Source organism: Heterocephalus glaber, unplaced genomic scaffold (assembly GCF_053883595.1).
Source record: "Heterocephalus glaber isolate CG9 unplaced genomic scaffold, H.glaber_assembly_v1.0 deba00000474, whole genome shotgun sequence".
Lineage (NCBI taxonomy): Eukaryota > Metazoa > Chordata > Mammalia > Rodentia > Bathyergidae > Heterocephalus > Heterocephalus glaber.
In genome coordinates, this window is record NW_028258146.1 from 2,432,404 (window position 1) to 2,450,809 (window position 18,406).

At 36.1% G+C, this 18,406-nt stretch overlaps 1 protein-coding gene across 1 annotated transcript in view; it reads left to right on the forward strand.

The window, feature by feature from the left end:
* LOC147829724 (heparan sulfate glucosamine 3-O-sulfotransferase 3A1) overlaps positions 1–18,406 on the forward strand; it is a 102,875-nt gene that overhangs the window by 1,786 nt on the left and 82,683 nt on the right. The window lies entirely within an intron of this gene.

The following is an 18,406-nucleotide window of genomic DNA, read 5'->3' on the forward strand; positions in this document are numbered from 1 at the left end:
ATAAATTATATTGTTTGCTGTTTGACATAAAATATTGACTTTTTTCTTTCCTCCAAGTACAAGGAAAAAATCATGTAACTACAACTTCCCATTTTATAGTTTGTCATGTTTATAAAATATTAATTCTTTCTATTATTTTAAGTGAAACAATATTATAAAAATTGCAACATAATTTAAATATACCACAAGGCCCAGTAAATCAACCATTCATTTCCAAAACAGAAATAGATGCAATTTGACAAGTTTATTTACTTGAGTGGTCAAGCACACCCATGGATTGATTTCAGGACCCAAATTTATAGTAACTCAACTCAAAAGGAAAGTTTCGGTCTTAAAACTTTAATCCAAACATTAAAAACTTTTAAAACAGTAATTCTCCATTTGTTGGAAAGAAAAACAAACAACCCTCCCTTAATATAAAATATATACCATTTAAAATCATCAGCCACTCAGAATACCCCCTTTTGTTTCTGTCATTTATGTTATGTCCTCTGGGAAGTTCTTATAAAAATGATCTGTTGAATCTGGAAACAACAGGTCCTTCTTTTTAGTACAAAGGCAGTTCTGTTTTTTTCATCAAGGACACAAGAAAGAAGTGATTAAAGACCCCCTAAAACTCTTATCTATAGCAGCTTGCATTGAATTCTGCCACTTACAGTGCTAGAAGGGAACACATTTCAAGCCAACTGTCTGAACCATCTAAGGAAACACTGGGCTCTGAAGTGCCATTAAATATGGTGAAATATTTAGTACTAAAACGATTTATTTTTGTTTTTCCATATAAACTTTATTTCCACAAAGTAGGATTGTTTCTTCTTGTTCCAGCAATGACTATCTGAGGGCATACTATCTGCAGACCTGGATCTTATTTTCTGTGGAACTTTCTGAACTCACGCAAGAACAGAATAGGTTTCAAGGTAACTAGAAACACAAGTATCTTTTTAAAAATGAAGAGAAAAAGAAAAAGAGCCATAAACTTTGAGGCCACTCTCTCTTTTGGAAGCTGGATGCATGCTGTAAAGTAAATCTCTCTATGGATTGTTTACTCCAGCAGAGGAGTTCTATAAAGCAATTTATGGTGGTTACAAAAATAACTGCACAGTAGACTTCATGGTTTGGTGAATTTAATTTTCCAAGTGTTGGAGCAATGTCTTTGTTTTACCATTTGCAATGTGTTTTTTTTATTGAATGCATAAATTTAAGCTTAACTCAATTACATAGAAAACTCTTATTTAAAAAAATCCAGCCTGTGGAGCCTGGATTATGTGATTATTTAATGAAATTTCTCCACAGTTCTCTTTTATCTTGACTCCTAAACTTGGAATTTGATGTTTGTTAGAGAGACTGAAGATTTAAATATATACGTATTTTAAATCCCACACAGACTGCCTCTTTCCTATTGAGTCCATTTTAGTTACCTATATTAGCTAATATTCTAGAAAAGGGGATTCTCTTTGGTCTTCCTCTGTGACCTGAAATTTGCAATATAGCGTTTCTGCCACACACTTAAGATCATACACACACACACACACACACACACACACACACACACACAGCCCAGTATTTGTACACTGAAGTGAATTATGGAAGAGAAAAATCTGTAAAATATTTTTAGATGCTCTTTAATGTGGGAGAATCTTATGTCTAGCCTTGTAGGGTTTTGCCTCTTTCTTTCTTTCTTTTCTTTCTTTCTTCTTCTTCTTCTTTTTTTTTTTCTCAATGGACTCTCTTATTTTGCCATAATAGTTTGCTGTGGCAGTGCCCCCTACTGTATTCACAAAGGGAGAAATCTGTTGCTATTATAAGTTTGAAGAAAATCTCTTGGAGAATGAGTCTGAGAATTAGAAACGTCTGTTGGTAAGATATTTCAATAAATTTTTTACCTCATTAAAATGAAATAAAATATTTTACAAACTATATCTCAAGAGTAGAGTAATGAACCCTTCATCTAAACAAATTTGGAGCAAAGATAAAATGAATTTGCCATTCACTATCTCTAAAAAGGAAATTTTTCTTATTGATTTAAAATGTTTCAATATTTTTAACAAACCTGGAAAATTTTTATATGTGTTGTGATTTGTTCATAATAATTCAGGCAGTGGAGTTCACCGGATATGCAGCTCTACTCTGATGGGGTTTAAAAAACATTCCTCATTACTTAATTTAGCAGACATGGTATCAGGACAACAAATGTCTGCAGCTCTCGTGTCACAGGAGACAATCCTTTGCAATGAATCGTCTCTATTTCCAATGCATGTATGCTGGGTTCATAAAAGTGAAAATAGTTTCATTAGCTTCAAAATGTTGGAATCATTATTGGAAGTCCAGCTCAATTGACTGTACTATAGATCAAGAGCAAATGTGCTTAAAATTTAATAAGAAGACCCCTCTTTCTGCTTGTTTATACCTCGACCAAGTAAAAGGTATGTCATTTTTCTCCTAAGATGAAAGACACCTCTATTTCTAAAGTATAGTATTTAAATCAAAATAATAAAATAAATAAAAGTACACACACACACACACACACACACACACGCACACACACATATATTGGTTATCCCTTGATATCTGTGAAGGACTGATCCCAGGATTTCTTTTAGATCAAATTCCTTAGACACTGAAATCTCTTCTAGAAAATGGTGTAATATATTTTCCAGGAGGGTATACATAGGTTATATGCAAATATTATGCTGTTTTATAAATATAATCCCAGTACTCTGGGAGGCTGAGGCAGGAAGATTGTAAGTTTGAGTCCAATCTGGACAACTTATCGATTTACTAAGACCTTGTCTCAAAATTAAAAAAAACAATTTAAAAAAGCCTGAGGATGTAGCTTAGTGTGAAGACCCTGGGTTCAGTCCTCAGTAGTACTATATACATATATATATATATATATATTTTTTTTAATATACCTAATGCAATGTAAATACAATATAAATAATTATTTTGCTGTGTGGTTTAGGAACTAATAACAAGAAAAAAGTCTGTGCACCTTTCCTACAGACATTTTTTTCTGAATATTTTTAATCTACAGTTGGTTGAACCTGCAGATGCAAAACCTGGGAATACCTGAGACCCTAATATATATGTATATATCTATGTATATAGACACATATAGATATATAAATGGCTTCTGTACTTCACTTTCTTATTTTGGTACAAGATAGGAAGTACTCATTCTCCAATCTCATATTAGTGTATCTATTTCCTATGTTTGCATTCCTTTTCTTTAATAAATCTGGACAATTTCAGCGAAGGCTAGTACTAGGTCACTTTATAGTGTACAGGAAGATAAAAGTTACACAGCTCGGAGTCTTGGAGTTAGTGCTGCCCTGACTTCATCAAAATTTGTCATTTTCTGACCTTTAATGATCGTGGCCTTTTTTCTCTGGGCCACTGGTAAGGCAAATTGAATAGAAGGGCTTTCAGTTCCTATGAGGAGAAATCGGCATTTGGTAGCAGCTGGGAGCAGCTGCAGAGTACCTCCATGAGCAGAGCAGTTTCCCACCCTCCTCTGCTGTGAACCCCTTCTGCGTGAGTAGTTTGAAATGAAATCTGAGCCAAGGGAGCTGCAGAGGCTGGCCACCCATGCAAGGTCACATGGACTCAAGTCCAAAGGCTCTGTCCTTAAGGCGAGTGAAGAACATTGGAAGCAATGAGGACTGAGAGTAGAGTGGGAAGAAGTTGTGTTGGGCCCTGAATCTACAGTCCTTGTCTATAGAGAAAGGGGATAATTTTGTTCATGTATATAGTTCCCAGGAGCTGAGAGACTGGACACTTCTCACCCAGTGAGAAGTTTAGGAGCCCAAAGTGTTGTCATTTTGTTTGCTGAATGTCTAAACTCGACTTATTCTGAACAGCTGGCACCAGCAATGCAAGTCAGTTGGCCTAGTTCCTCTGTGTGCATGTGGACGCCCTAACACACATGCACCCATGTGGAAGAGGAGATGACCAGTAGGTGGGGCGGGGGATGATGAAATTACAGTAACAAGAGGAAAGTTATTAAGTGGCTGGGAAACTTCTGAGCAATTCCGGACATGATGCATAAGGAACAGGCTTTATGCAACAGTTTCGGTGAATCCTGGAATTGGAATACCTTGTGTGAGCATATATTCCTTATAATGGTGAGTTTTGTAATATACTGATATGTTTTATATGAAAATGCATAGATGTCCATGGGTGGCAATTCACTAAGACATTGTGATCTGCCTGCCTCTCAAAATGGAGAAAATATTTGTCTCACATAAAATAAATCTGTTGATTGGCTAGGAAAGAATAAGTGCCAAATTTGTATTTTGGAGAGGTCATGGGAATAAAATAAGCTGTGCAATTAATGACAACAGAGTCTAACCTTACATAGACCAGATGCTCACATCATGAGGGGAAGATCATCAGTCGCAGAGCAAACAAACCTCCTTGATATAAACAACAGAAAGGGCTTCATATCTCTATGGGACGCATTTGAACAATTTCAAATTGCAATTACTATCAGTCAAATTGCTCGACCCAGTTGAGAACTTGATATACTTAGCTTTTTTCCTTCTGGGGAGATCTTCTCCCACCAAGTAATAGTAACTTGGCTGATTTTTTTTAAAAAAGTATTTTTCTTCATCAGTGTTTCCCAATGATATTAGATGCCAAGGTTTTAGAAAATTTGTTTCTGCTTTTGTGATAAATTGTGATTTAAAACATAAAGGTTCTTATTAAATATATGCCTTTCATATGGAATCAGAGGAAACTGTACCAAAGTAATAGGTAATTGAAACAAAATTCTCTAGTCCTTGCTTGATAAGAATGTCTTAAAAATATTTGCCAATGCTTAAAAACCTTTGTTAATTTGATAGTTTGAATATCTCTATGGGGAATATTAATATAGTTAATAAATAAACTTATGTGGAGCCAAAATTTAGAAACTGAGCCAATGCTGAGTTCAGTGCTTCAAAGAATCTCTCCTAATTCTCACCTCTAATGATCCCATCCTTGAATATTTGTATTTCTCATTATTATTCAGGTAATCTGAAAATTTACAATTAGACCTAAGGTCACTTCAGTACTGTTGTATTCCAGAGTTCAGATTTGGCCTGTTTCAGAAGTTGTATAATGACAGAAAACGTGAAAAAAAAGAAAGGGCAAATGTTTACTAAGAATGCACTTAAGTATTTGTCATTAGGAATTCGAGATTTTTGCAAAGTTATAAAACACAGTCCCTTTCACTATTGAACACAACCTACTTCCAGTGTGATGTGTAGCACCACCTAGTGGTAGGAGGAGCAGTAACGACCTCCCTCACATAACTGAAAACCTAATCATGATTATACTTGCAGTGTCATTAAAAAACAACAATAACAAAAACAAAAACAAAGAAAATAACAACAAATTATGCTTAGGTAGCACTTATAGCAAGTGTGATCTGCCTAGCATAGCTGAGCTGCACTTTGTCTCTTGTAGAAAAATACTTCATTTCTTTTAGGCAGAGTTTACTCTTTGGAGAGAAATAAAAGAGACGACTTGACAATAAACCTGAAAACCAAGATATAAATGATTAGAGGATTTATATTAGAAATGTGTATGACTGAAAGGAATGCCATATGCCTCAGATTACTTTTGTTAGTGTGTTTTGCCTCTGTTTCTGAAAGCCGGCTTCAGTGAAAATACTTCCAGATGATTTTATTTCAACATCAGTAATGCAGCCTTATTCTTTCCCCTGTGTGGCACAGGCTCTGAAAGAGGGTCCTGGGATTCTTACCAGGCAGCACACAGAAGGCTGTTTAACCCTTAATGCTCCTGAGATACCCTTGGTATATCCTGTCCACTACACACGGAACTGCTTCAGGGAGGTCTCTTAGTTGGGTCAGTGTCTGTGCCAATAGACAGGACAGACAGATGATAGGCTGGGGAGCAGGGTTTGGGGCAGTTTCAAAGAAAGGCAGGAGGAAAGGGACACTTTCCTTTCGGGAAACCTCTGAGGCATCGCCTTAACCAAGTGACCAAGGTCAATGACCCCATGTTATGCTGAGATCATGGTCCCTCACTTAGTGCAGTGACAATGACACTTCCTTTGTCAGGTAGTCTTCACTCAAATCTATAACCCAAATCCAATCATTAGAAATATTAGAAAACTCAAGTTGAGAGGCATTCTACAACATTTGTGAGCAGTAGTCTTCAAAAATACCAAGATTATGCAAAATGAAAGTTAGATTGATAGGGGTTGGGGATTTAGCTCAGTGGTTCCAGCGCCTACCTCACAAGCACAAGGTCCAGAGTTCAATCCCTGGTACAAAAAAAAGAAAAAAAGAAAAAAAAGAAAAAGAAAGTTAGATCGATAAATTCCTACAGATGGGAGGAGACAAAAGTAATTCATTACTATTCAGTAAATAGGAAGTACTGTAGGGAGTACTTTTTTTGTCTGCAGTTTGGAAGAGAGAAAAAAAGGAATTTGTGAAAACCCTGGGGAAATGTGAATAATGTGTGTATTTTTGTTAATAACATTATACAGTAGTCCCCTCTTATCTGAGGTTTTGTTCCCAAGGTTTCATTTACCTATTGTAAGCCACAATCTGAAAATATTAAATGGAAAATTGCACCAATAAACAATTCATAAGTTTTAAATTGCATATGATTTTGAGAAGTATAATGAAATATCATGGTATTCTGCCTAGAATGTGACTCATCCCCTTGACCAGAGTGTCCATGTTATATATGCTACCCATCCATCAGTCACTCACTTTTCATTTCAACTGTCACAGTGCTACAGTTCTTGTGTTTGAATAGCCCTTACTAACTTAAAAAATGACCCCAAAATACACCATGAAGAGTGATGGTGACAGTTTGGATATGCCAAAAGGTAGCCATAAAGTAATTCTTTAAATGAAAATTTCAAAGGTCTCAACTTAATTTTTAAAAAATCGTATATCTGAGGTTGCTAAGATCTGAGGTTAGAACAAATCTTCTATCTGTGAAACTGTAAAGAAGGAGGAAAAATGACTTTCATACTAGTTTTGCTGTTATACCTCAAACTTGAAGTTATGATCATAGTTCGTGTAAACACTTAGCTAAGATGGAAAAAGCTTTAAATTTGTGTGTATGTGTGTTGTAAAAATATATATGTAAGGGTATCATGCTATCTGGAGTTTCAGGTATCCACTGGGGGTTGGAACAAATCCCTCGTGGACAAGGGGAGACTATTATCTAAGTTTTGATTTCTTGCTTTTGATCATTATGTTGTACTAAGGCTATGTAAGAGGATTCTGGGTAAAGGAGGTATTGGAATTTCCTGTGCTACTTTTTGCATTTTTAATATCTAAAATTCTTCAAAAACTAAAAGTGAAAACATGACATAAGATAGGAAGAGCCCAATTGGCCCCAGAAAAGGAGGGCCCCTATTGAAATGCCTCATCTTTTATTCCAAGTTTCTTCTCCTTCTCTGAAGGCCCTGGGATGGCCTGCAGCTTCCCTTCCTTGCAGTACTTGTGGCTCATAGACTTGCTGATTCTGTTCTCAGCTCATTTCATAATGAAACTGGATCTTGGCTTCCCTCCTATGCTCTTGCTCCTGAATCAAGCAGAGAGAATTTTGTTGTTCTTCCTTCTACTTTCTGTGGGTGGTAAAATGAAGGTGTGGAAGGTCTCCATCCCTGACTCAATCTGTCCTGTGATAGAGAGCAAAAAAATCATAATGTAAACGGAAGGTCGTGGAGGACAGAAAGAGCTGGGATAGGGGTCAGAGGAAAGGGGCTGCTTGTGGGGTGAAGACATAGGGCCATGACTGTGGATACTTCTTATGGCTAATTTGACAACATGGCCTAGATTTTCTAGGTCAGCTTCAATATACTGTTCCATTACTAGTCCTGGTGTTTATCTTTGGTGTATACATTGTGCCTTACAAGACCAGATGCGGGAGCAAAACAGACCTGGAGTAATTACTATGTACAGAGGAAGGAGGAAAGAAAGGGAGGAAGAGAGAAAGTTCCAGCTTTTTAGAACCAGAAGACACTGGGTGGAGGGGGAACTGGAGTGTCCTAAAACTATAAGTGGTTCATCCTGCTGGATCTGCTATCCTGACTGCCAGCATTTTCAGACTCAAGTTCCTGTGTAGGTGGCCTGGTATGCTGGCATTTTCTGCTTCTGTTTTTATTTTTATTTAATTTAATTAATTAATTTATTTATTTAAAAAAATTTTTTTTTTTTTGGTACCGGGGTTCGAACTTGGGACCTTGCATTTGCGAGGCAGGCACCTGAACCACTGAGCTAAATCTCTGGCCCTTGCTACTGTTTTTAAATACACACTTGTATATCTGGATTTCTAGTTTAATGGAATAATGAAAATCTCCCTCAAAACTTCCCCTTTGATATTTATGAGTGTAAAAATAGTTTTATCCATATTACATTTTTACTGAAGAAAACCAAAAACAATACCCACTCCATCTAGAGACTCCAGGAAGAGAACAATATTTTATTTCATTAGTTAATTTGCTTATCTTTATTGAATCTGTTTTATAAACCTCTTTCGTGTAAGGCATGGGCTGTGATGGCTTATGTAGCTAAAATAATTTCTGTGATTTAATATCATTCCTCACATTGTTCACAGTTGTTTCCATTTTGGTGGATATATACTTTTGTTTGTGTCTTTTGAACCATTTTTAAAACAGAAAAATGTTTCAACCCTGTAATATACACTTGATAAAATCCATCATTTTAGATGTAAAGTGATAATAAGTAAATGTGTTGACCCATCACAATGTACTGAAAGCTGCTGAATGTACTTCTGGGCATAATAAGAATGATACTAGTGATAGTATTAATATTTTCAGCAGATTCAATTATTTTCTGCATTTCATTTCAGAAACAGAAGTTCTGAAAGGTGAAGTAGCTTGCTCAAAGTAGTTTACCCACAGAGGTAAGTAAGTAGGACTGGTGCTGAAGCCAGGGTCCCCCACCTGTAGCATGCCACTGCTTCACCACTAAGGTAATGAGGTTCTCTGACAGATTTGTCCACCCATAGCTTCTGCCAAACAGCAAGCCATTTGGTAGCTACCGACAGGCTTTCTTAGGCTGGAGAATGATGTGGACATATGTGTTTCTGATTTTGCACTTTCAGTTAGCAAACTGAGCTGCGCAACAAAATCCTGTTGAAAAAGCCAATTTGAAAAAGCTATTTAAATATCTATTTTAATCTCTTGGCTTATTGTGGAATAAGTGAAGCCACCTCTATTTATAGTCCACTCCCTATCCCACCACCTACCCCCATCTGATCATAGAACCCATCTTATTGGGCATATCAGGAATGTTAGGCCATTGATTTTTTTCCCCTACACACACACACACACACACACACACACACACACACACACACACACACACGCAGAGTAAAGCACCGAAAAGCTTCTTCCATGAACCAAATGAGCAACTTTATTGAGCTTCAAATGAGGAAGCCAAGTGTTATCAGAAATAGAAGGTTGCTTGCTGCTCCTGGAATTGGGGCAATGTGAGTTGGTGGTCTGTGTCCAGTGGCTCCATCACCAAGCAATCATTTGGTCCCCTTGGCACTGTAGGGATACCCCAACCAGGCATTCTCCCAGGAAGTTGCAGAGTCACTGCCAAAGCCTGTCTTTCTCACTCTTGTGTACATTTTCACCTTTGGATTGACATTTTAATTTTTATTCTTTAGGTATGTTAATATCCTCACTCACAGCACAGCTCAGTTGTTACCTCAAAAACTCTTCTGCCTTCATTAAGACTGCTATTAATAATGTTCACCTAAGTGATTTCCTGCCAGCTGGTCATCATTAGCAACAAACTCATACTGTACTGACCAGAACATTAGCCACACACGATGTGGCTACTGATGTCAACTTCCTTTAGTGAGATAAAAGTATAAACAGGTAGGATGTTGGAAGTAGTAAGTCTCTGAGAGATAAACTGACTTTCGCATATGAAAAAAGGAGTGTCTTGCCCAAAGTTAAAAAGACTGAGTCTTGAGAATGTAATTTGGGAAAAAATTACAGGCCCTAAATTATATACATTTAGTCTTGGAGGATTTGCAACAATCATAAAAATATTCCTTGAATGGAACCAGTTAAAGCATTATCTTTTCTCCTCTCAGAACTGGTGAATTAAAACATTGAGTTGAATTGAATCAGGAGTATGGTTAAATTTCTGCTTTTCATCTCAGATGTTTTCCTAGATATTTTGATGCTTATAGATTTTGGGACCCAGCTAGTTTGATTGGCCTTTGGATTCTTGTAAGTAATTTGTGTTTTATGGTTGTTGCCTGCTTGTAAAAGATTAGTGGGAGAAATCTGAGTACAGACAGGAAAAAGTTTGCTTTTTCTCTCTTGAGTGTTCAGAGTAGGAAGTAATCAATCAAATTGTGGGAATAAAATTCTCTTTTTTTCTTCCCCTTTTCAGAGTTCTTACTTGGATTAGATCTCTTTCACTAGGAAATATCAAAGTTGCCTGGCTGGTTTGAATGACTAAGTCAAAAATGATGTGTTTGTTACGGTCATAAATCTTTGCAGATTCTCATTAAGTTCAGGTATTTAGCAAAGGGAACTGGATTAAGCTGCAACTAAAGTTACATTTCAGAGCTAACTACTCCCCTCATCACCTTTCCTAGTTGAAGACATGTTTGCATTAACTTCATGTTTTGAAAAGGTCTGTCTGCAGTGATTTTATGTCACAAACAAAGCTTTTTAGTAAACAAAAAACTTGCATCTGTTTTTTTCTTCTTTTTTTTTTTTCTAATTTCCCAATGGACTCTAATTATCCTTGTAGTTTCTTTCATCAAATGTTGTGGGTTTGCTTTTTCTTTCGTTTCCTTTTTCTTTTTCTTTTCCTTTTTCAAGAAATAAAGACCATTCTTTTCTAATGGGGTCTTACTCTTTCTCCTTGGTGTAAGAAACCTTGGAATTACAGTAGTATCTATTAAACAGGCTTTTTCTGAAGCCAGAGGCTCTACCCAAATGCCCTGCAAAGGCTTAATGATGGAAAGAAAATGAGTGGATCTGTTTTATATTTGTATGGATGAGAGGAGATCATAGGGAACTAATGTTTGTGAAAAAATTTTGGGACTTTCAGGTGCCTTTGCCCTGTGGTGAAGGGTGGCAAGTTATATAGCAAGTGCTGGGGAAATTACTTCTCCGCTCCACCTGATTATTACCATGTAGAAAAGTGAACTCAGTATTTCTATGCCCTCTGATTTTTAAAAACATTTTGGAAAATAATGTACATATTAAAAACCAAAACCTAAACTTCAGCAAACCAAATTCAACATGGAGGGGGAAAATCCATCTCAACTGAGGCTGAATGGTTGCTCATTTTACAACCTGTGACTTATGGGGAAAACCAGGGCTAGACAGTAAACAGCTGCCATCTACCAACAGATTTTCAACTGTGAATAACAGGACATTAATATTTAATAAAATCATGCTAATTTTTCAGATGAAACTACTGTACAGATAAAATGGGCTAGAACAGAATAAGAGAGTAGAACCCATATAGTAAGAAGGACAAATACTATTTTAGCAACTTAGTTCTGTTTAGTTGCTTAGATAAGTGTCCAAAGAAGTGTAAAATGTATTTGTTACAGTGGATCTTAATTTTTAAAACTTTGAAAATCACTGGCTATTGTAAACAAAACTCCTGTTTGAAGGGACTAGGATGAATGTACTCCAAAATCCCTTGAGTGTCCAAGCATGAGGATTCGGTGGTATGAATTCTAAGTTCTTTTTTCTCACTTACATGCCCAGAACCTGGAACTATACTGTCTGTTATGTAATTAACAGATTTAGTACTTTTTTAATGAAAAGAAAAATTTTAAAATAACCCCTTAGACCAGGAGTCAGCAATATTTTTTTCTGAAAAGGATCGGGTAGTCAACACTTCGAGCTTTGTGGGTGTTGCTGTCCAGTCTCTGACATAACCATTCAAGCACAGAAGCAGCCATAGGTAATATATAAATGAATTATGTGGCTGTATTAACAATAAAAATCTACAGTGATAAAACCACTGGCTGTAGTTTACAGAGCTCTGGGCTAAGCTTGAGCACCCACAAGTCCCATGCAGGGGAAGTGTGACAGATGATTACCTTCTAGTTCAAGATCCAGTGCAGTAATAGCAGAACTCCCCGCTTCTGTGTGAGTTGGTCTGGAGTCCTCTATCCTGGAACCACATGAGAATAGACCAGGGGAACCTCTTGAACAACAGAATTGTTCGAGATGATGCTGTTTTCTAGAAATGTAAATACTGACTCAGCTACAAACATTCTATTTTGGAAGGGACATGTAAACACCAAAATAGTAGTTGCTCATTTATTTCTAACGCTTAGTAACCCCATTTTGATCTTTCTTTGACTTTATACTTGAGTGTTTGGGGTGTATAAATCTTTCTCTACTCTTTTTCCTTTGTCCATTTTAAAATGAATGAATGAATGAATTCATTAATTTAGTTTTGAGTGCCCGGGCAACATGGCAACATTTGGAAAGAGAAATAAGGAGTATAGTGAGGTCCTACTCATTGTCACTGACCTCTGTACTGAGAAACAATCCCACAAAGTGATTTAATTCAACACTCTGTCTCTCTGGGTAAAGAAATGTCAAGTTGGGAACAAAAGTTGGGGAAATTTTTTGAAGATTATTAAATGACATATTTAAGGAGTTTGGACTTTATTCTAGATTGGCTATTATAAGGAAATACATAAATGTAATTTGAAGATTCCTAACACAAAGAAATGACACATTTAAGGAAATGGGAAGATTAATTATCCTGATTTGTATCATTACACATGGAATAATGTTTCAGATTATCACTCAGTATTCCACAAATATCACAATTACTACGTCAATAAAAAGGTTTCAAAAAATATAATGGAAACTTTGTAATAGTCACCATAAAATGGCAGGAATAAAGAGGTGAAATTAATTTTAGCAATATTATCATTTAAGCCAGTATGTCTAAAATAGAATTCAATATGCAATAAAAATAAAACATGATTGACGAGATAGCTTGAATTTTTCATACTAAGCCTTCAGAATCAATTATGCTTTACACTTGCAGCACATCTCAGTTCAGATTAGCTACTTTTTTCTTTTTTTTTTTTGAGACAGGGTCTTGGTTTGTAGTTCAGGGTGTACTTAAACTCATTATGTAGCCCAGACTGGCCTTGCCTCAGCCTCCTGAGTGCTGGGATTACAGGCATGCTCCACCACACCTGGCTAGATTAGCTACTTTTCAAGACCTCTGTGGTCCCATGAGGTCAACTGCTACCTACCATATTGCCTACTGTAGCTTTGGAGGCAGGATCAGAGGAGAGGGAATTGAAGTCTTTCAATGGTAGATTGATTTCACAGATGTTCTCTGGTTCATCTTTGGAAACTTAGTCTTCATACAGTGGCATAAGTCAGGTAGGGGGCTGTTGAGAAATCTAGAGTACATATGACAGAGGCATGGACTATATAGCAGTTCAGTGATCATGGGAAGTGGGGAACTATTTGCTACATGTTTTATTAGTGGTGATTCTACACTTTTATGTGGGATGGCAGTACCAATGAGGGAAGGGAACAAAACTGGAGCATATTTGATGATTTTTAGCTTGAACATATTTATTAGTAAATACAACTGTGATTGTGAACATAGAAGAAAAACATATCAGAAAGAAAGAAATCAACCTTATGGAGACATGTGAAATGGAAAATGCTCTGAGTACTTTGGAGCTCATAAGTAAGGTCAGACTTAGGAGTCATTCTCAGGGCACAGTCCTTGAATTTATGCTAGTCAGCAGCACAGCTGGGATGTGAACACATCGCAGGAGAGGAAGAAAGACTTCAAATTCTGGACTCAGGGTTATTTTCTGGAGTCCATGTCATGTATGCAGACTTGTTTAGAAGGAACTGTACTGTTGACTCTAATTTGGTTTGAAACACATCATTTTTAAGAAGATTGATGGATGGATGGATTTTTGAAAATGTTTGATAGAGGAATGGATAGTTACATGTCAATAAAAAGGCAAAATGTATATTTAGAATTGAGATTGTAGGTAGATGGTATGTGCTGTCCAATTATCTCAAATTTTTACTATATTTAAAATTTTATAGTTAAATGTTGATGGTGGAATAAGGAGTAATTTCAGATTCGATGATATTAAATATTAAAAAGGTTGAATAGATGTTTGAGGAGGGTTTACCTCGTCAGTGAGGAAGTCAGACCAGGTAGGCTCTTGTGGTGTGGCAGAAGCCATACAGCAGTGAGTTGTTGAGCAAATGGAAGTTCATCAGAAGAGACAAGGGGTGTAGTGACCTTCACCCATGCATCTGTCTAACATCCAGGGCCGCCCCGTTCCTTCTTGGACTTGAGTTGACCGATGGGGTCTTTTTATCTGTTTTCGTGACCATGATGGCTATTCATCCATGGAAATAAAACTCTCCTAGTTGAAAGAGGGTTTAAAATGCATTTGGTGTTTCTGTCCTGGTTGCTTCACGAATGTGGTTTCTAATGCATGGTGATTTAATCAACAGTTTATCAGAAGTTTTTAGCTAGTTCTTTCTAAAATTGTGGATTTTCCTCTTTGAATGGATGGGGTTTTCAGCATTAATTATTGAACACATGAAGGATCTGTATAATTTTCTTAAGTATATTGGTAGAATGATAGTGGCTTCTTTTCCGAGCACCGATGCCTGAGCCTATTCTAAACTTCATTGCCAAGTATGGAAAGAAAAAAATGCTTTCTTTAAGAATCTCCATCTTTTGAATGTTTGCTTTCAAGTTCCATGAAAAAATGAAGTTTAAATATTTTATGTTTTCTCTCATCAATACTTACTTGAAAAATACTTTTTTCAACTTTCAGCCATTGACTATTTTTCCATAAGTGATAAATTCTTATTTCTTCACTATGAATACCAAATATCAGATAACATTCAGAACCCCTCTGATATTTTTTTTCCTCTTCTCTGGAAATGTTGGCGATGATGGGAAGGCATTTAAAACAAAAAGAAAACAAAAAAAATTGAGAGTAAGAAAACCAAGCCAATTTATTTCTTTGTCATCTGATGACTCACAAATGTGTTGCCTATAAAGAAAAAATACATTATTGTAGTGTTTAATGTCCTACTTAATTGATAGTGATTATTTCTTCCTAATTCCTAAAGGAACAGAGAAAAAACTGGAAAGATATTTCAGGCTGAACATTGTTTAAACCAACTGGAATTGCTATGCATAAAGTTCAGCAATTTGTTCCTCATTATCCCTTTAGATTTAATATTGGAATATTGCAAATCAATACTAATTTATTTCCAGAGTACCCTTCTAGTCTTCTCAGAAATCTATGGGGGAGGCTTTAGCAACTCAGTGACAGACTAAACAGAGTTTACTAGGAAGGGATAAGGGAGTAGGAAAGAGGACAGCATAAGGGAGGAGCAGAGAATAGAAGAAATAAAAACCTGGTGCTAAAATTTAAAATGAGTGCATCTGTACATCTCTAATATCACAATGAAAATAAAGCCAGCCTCTGTGTGACCCTCTGTGTATATGTGACAGGACTTTAAAGGTTTCATTGCATGAAAGTTATAGTTGCATTAGAGGAGAATGTAGAAAACTAGAAGAGCAAGAGAGAAAGTACCTCTGATCAAGTGCTTCAGAGCCAACCAATGAAAGGGGAAAGAGGTCAACATGAAGGGAAATGTGACTTAAAAGCAGTCTCAGATGTTCTTAGTGGCCAACCTGGATATTTTCAAGGAACAACTACAGAGACTTTTTGTTTAGACTTTTTTTTTTTTTTTTTTTGGTACTGGGGATTGAACTCGGGACCTTGTGCTTGCAAGGCAGGCAGTGGCACCACTGAGCTAAATCCCCAGCCCTACTATAGAGACTTTTATGAGTCCTGAGGTTTGCAGTTGTTAAGATATGTATACTTGCTCCTCCTGGTCTTTCCAGTCTTATGCCTCTCTGTAATCATGGGTTTTAGTGAATGGCCTCATACTTTTTATTACCTTTTCAATTTCCTCCATAATTTTGTTTACAAACAGGCATTCCTCCCATCTCTAAAGAATGAATGGCTGTAGCACCTTCACAGGAATTCAAATGCTCTACCTGTATAAAATTAACAAATGGATGAATCTCATAAATTACACATCACTAAAGTGAAAATGCTAATCTCTGTGCTGAGGGTTACCCTGTGTGACAGTGTTAGTTTAAAAATAAGGTATTTGGAAAGACATGACAGTACTTCCAATATGGTTTTAATGGATTATTGGTCTGTCATGGAGAGAAAGCATGGAAATCATGAACCAAACAATATAATGAATGAGAAAGCAGTGTTATGGGAATGTGAACAGGTATTATGAAGTGCTTATAAAAGCATTGGATATGAAATTTTTCTCTATTTGTAATTCTTTAGTGGTTTAGCAGTGTACATCAATGAATACCTTGTATTTGGATCTATTTTTGCAAGCATGTTTCCTTTTCATTTATAAAAAGCAAATAATAGTTCATTTAAACAGCATTATGCATATGTTGATTTAGACATCTTATGTATATACACTTATTATCATAGTATACTAGAATAGTTTTAAAGGATTGAGCAAAATCATTGGTCTTTAAAATAGGCAATTCCAAAACTAAATTAACAATTGGATATTTAAGGAACTTCAATATATTAATTTGGATATCTGACTTTTATCTGTTAACAGAATTTTTGTAGAATATGCTAGCTCAGTTTTGAAAGTACAGGCAAAATTATTTTTCTTGAAAACAGAAAGTACTTTTTCTTCCTCCCCAAGGCCTCCAGAAATTTGAACTATTGAACTCAGATTTGAGTAATGATGTACTATACTTTGCCAAACGAGTTGTTTCCCCTTTTATAACATTCATCAGGAAAAAAGGAAGTGTTTAGTGGGACAAACTGTTTGGGGGTCTTTTTGTATTTGTTTATTTAAGTCAAGGTAGTTTTAAAATGAGAGGAAAACTTCACACTATGTTCTCAGGTAGTATTTCGGTCACAAAAAGATATGATGAGTCCATGGACTGTGTTTTATTGGCACAAAAAAGTCAAGACAGTAGTTCAGGAAAATAAATGTCCTCTATAGTCAGAAAAAAAATATTCTATTTAACAGCAGTAAAAGATAATGGTAGAAATGGGAGATGATTTACATATTTGCAGAGTTTTAGAGACAACATCAAACTATAAAGTGCGTTTTAAACTTCTTTCTGTAAATTAGAAATATTTAAGTTCAGAATAGGGTGACTGAATTTAATCTTATTATATTTAATTCCTATTTGAAAATCACAGGGTCTGTACTAAATTTCCCAATTCCTCTGGGAACTGAACTCTTGATTAGCATTTGAAATGACCTCAGGGTCATTTAGTCCAATACTTATCTGATAGACCAAAGTTTATTAAAACAGTTCCATAGCTATCCAGTCATCAAACAATGTTTTTAAGATCAGTTGTCAAAATACTGATATAATGTAACTAACTCGGATGGTAGAATATTTAGTTGGTCCACTGCCTGTTTTGCCTGCACCTTGCCAAACAGATTCTTTATCTATGTGACTGGCCGTTTCAAGCTGGTGTAGTATACAACTATGCTGTTGTGCTTGAGGACAAATTTAGAAGTATTATTTCATTAGCTCATACTAAAGCTAATTTATTGCTGGCATTGTGGCACATGCCTTTAATCTCAGCAGTTGGGAGGCTGAGGCTGGAGAATCAAAAGCTTGATCAAAGCCCAACTTGTGTAAATTAGTGACTTAGTGAGACCCTGTTTCAAAATACAACATAAAAAGAACCAGGAATATAGCTCAGTGCAAAGGCCCTCTGTTCCATCTCCAATACTGAAAAAAAAAAAAGTTTATTTAGGAAGATAATGTCGTTCTGCTTAAGGTTATTTTGATATTCTGAATTTGCACCAATGAGATTATTAGGAAACTGTTGGAGCACAATGTTAATTTTGCATTTGTTTACGCACATGTTAGCTTCAAGAAAAGACTAGATGAATGCAGAAAACTGCAACCAGCTGAACCTGGCCACACAGGATACACAGACATACACCTACGTGCCTCAGCTGTCTTCAGCTACCTTGTTTCTTTCTATCACTTCACAATAACTCACAAGCTTCCAGTGTCTACTTTCACAAGAAAACGTTATGGCCTTTTCAAAAGTACAGCCTCACAGTTATTTATAGATTTTTAACCATTTAACATGTAAAATTTGCTGCCATTACTATTAGATTATTTTGTTTTGTTTTTAGTGCACCAATGAAGAAATTTTTTGAGTATTGTACCCTAGCCCCATTTCCCCCATCAGCTGTTTTGGGGGGGACAATTTTATGAATCAGTGATTTTAAGAATGAGTGTGTTGACATTATCACAAAACTGATTGTTTTTGCTTGCCTGTTACTGTAGCAAATTCAAAAACT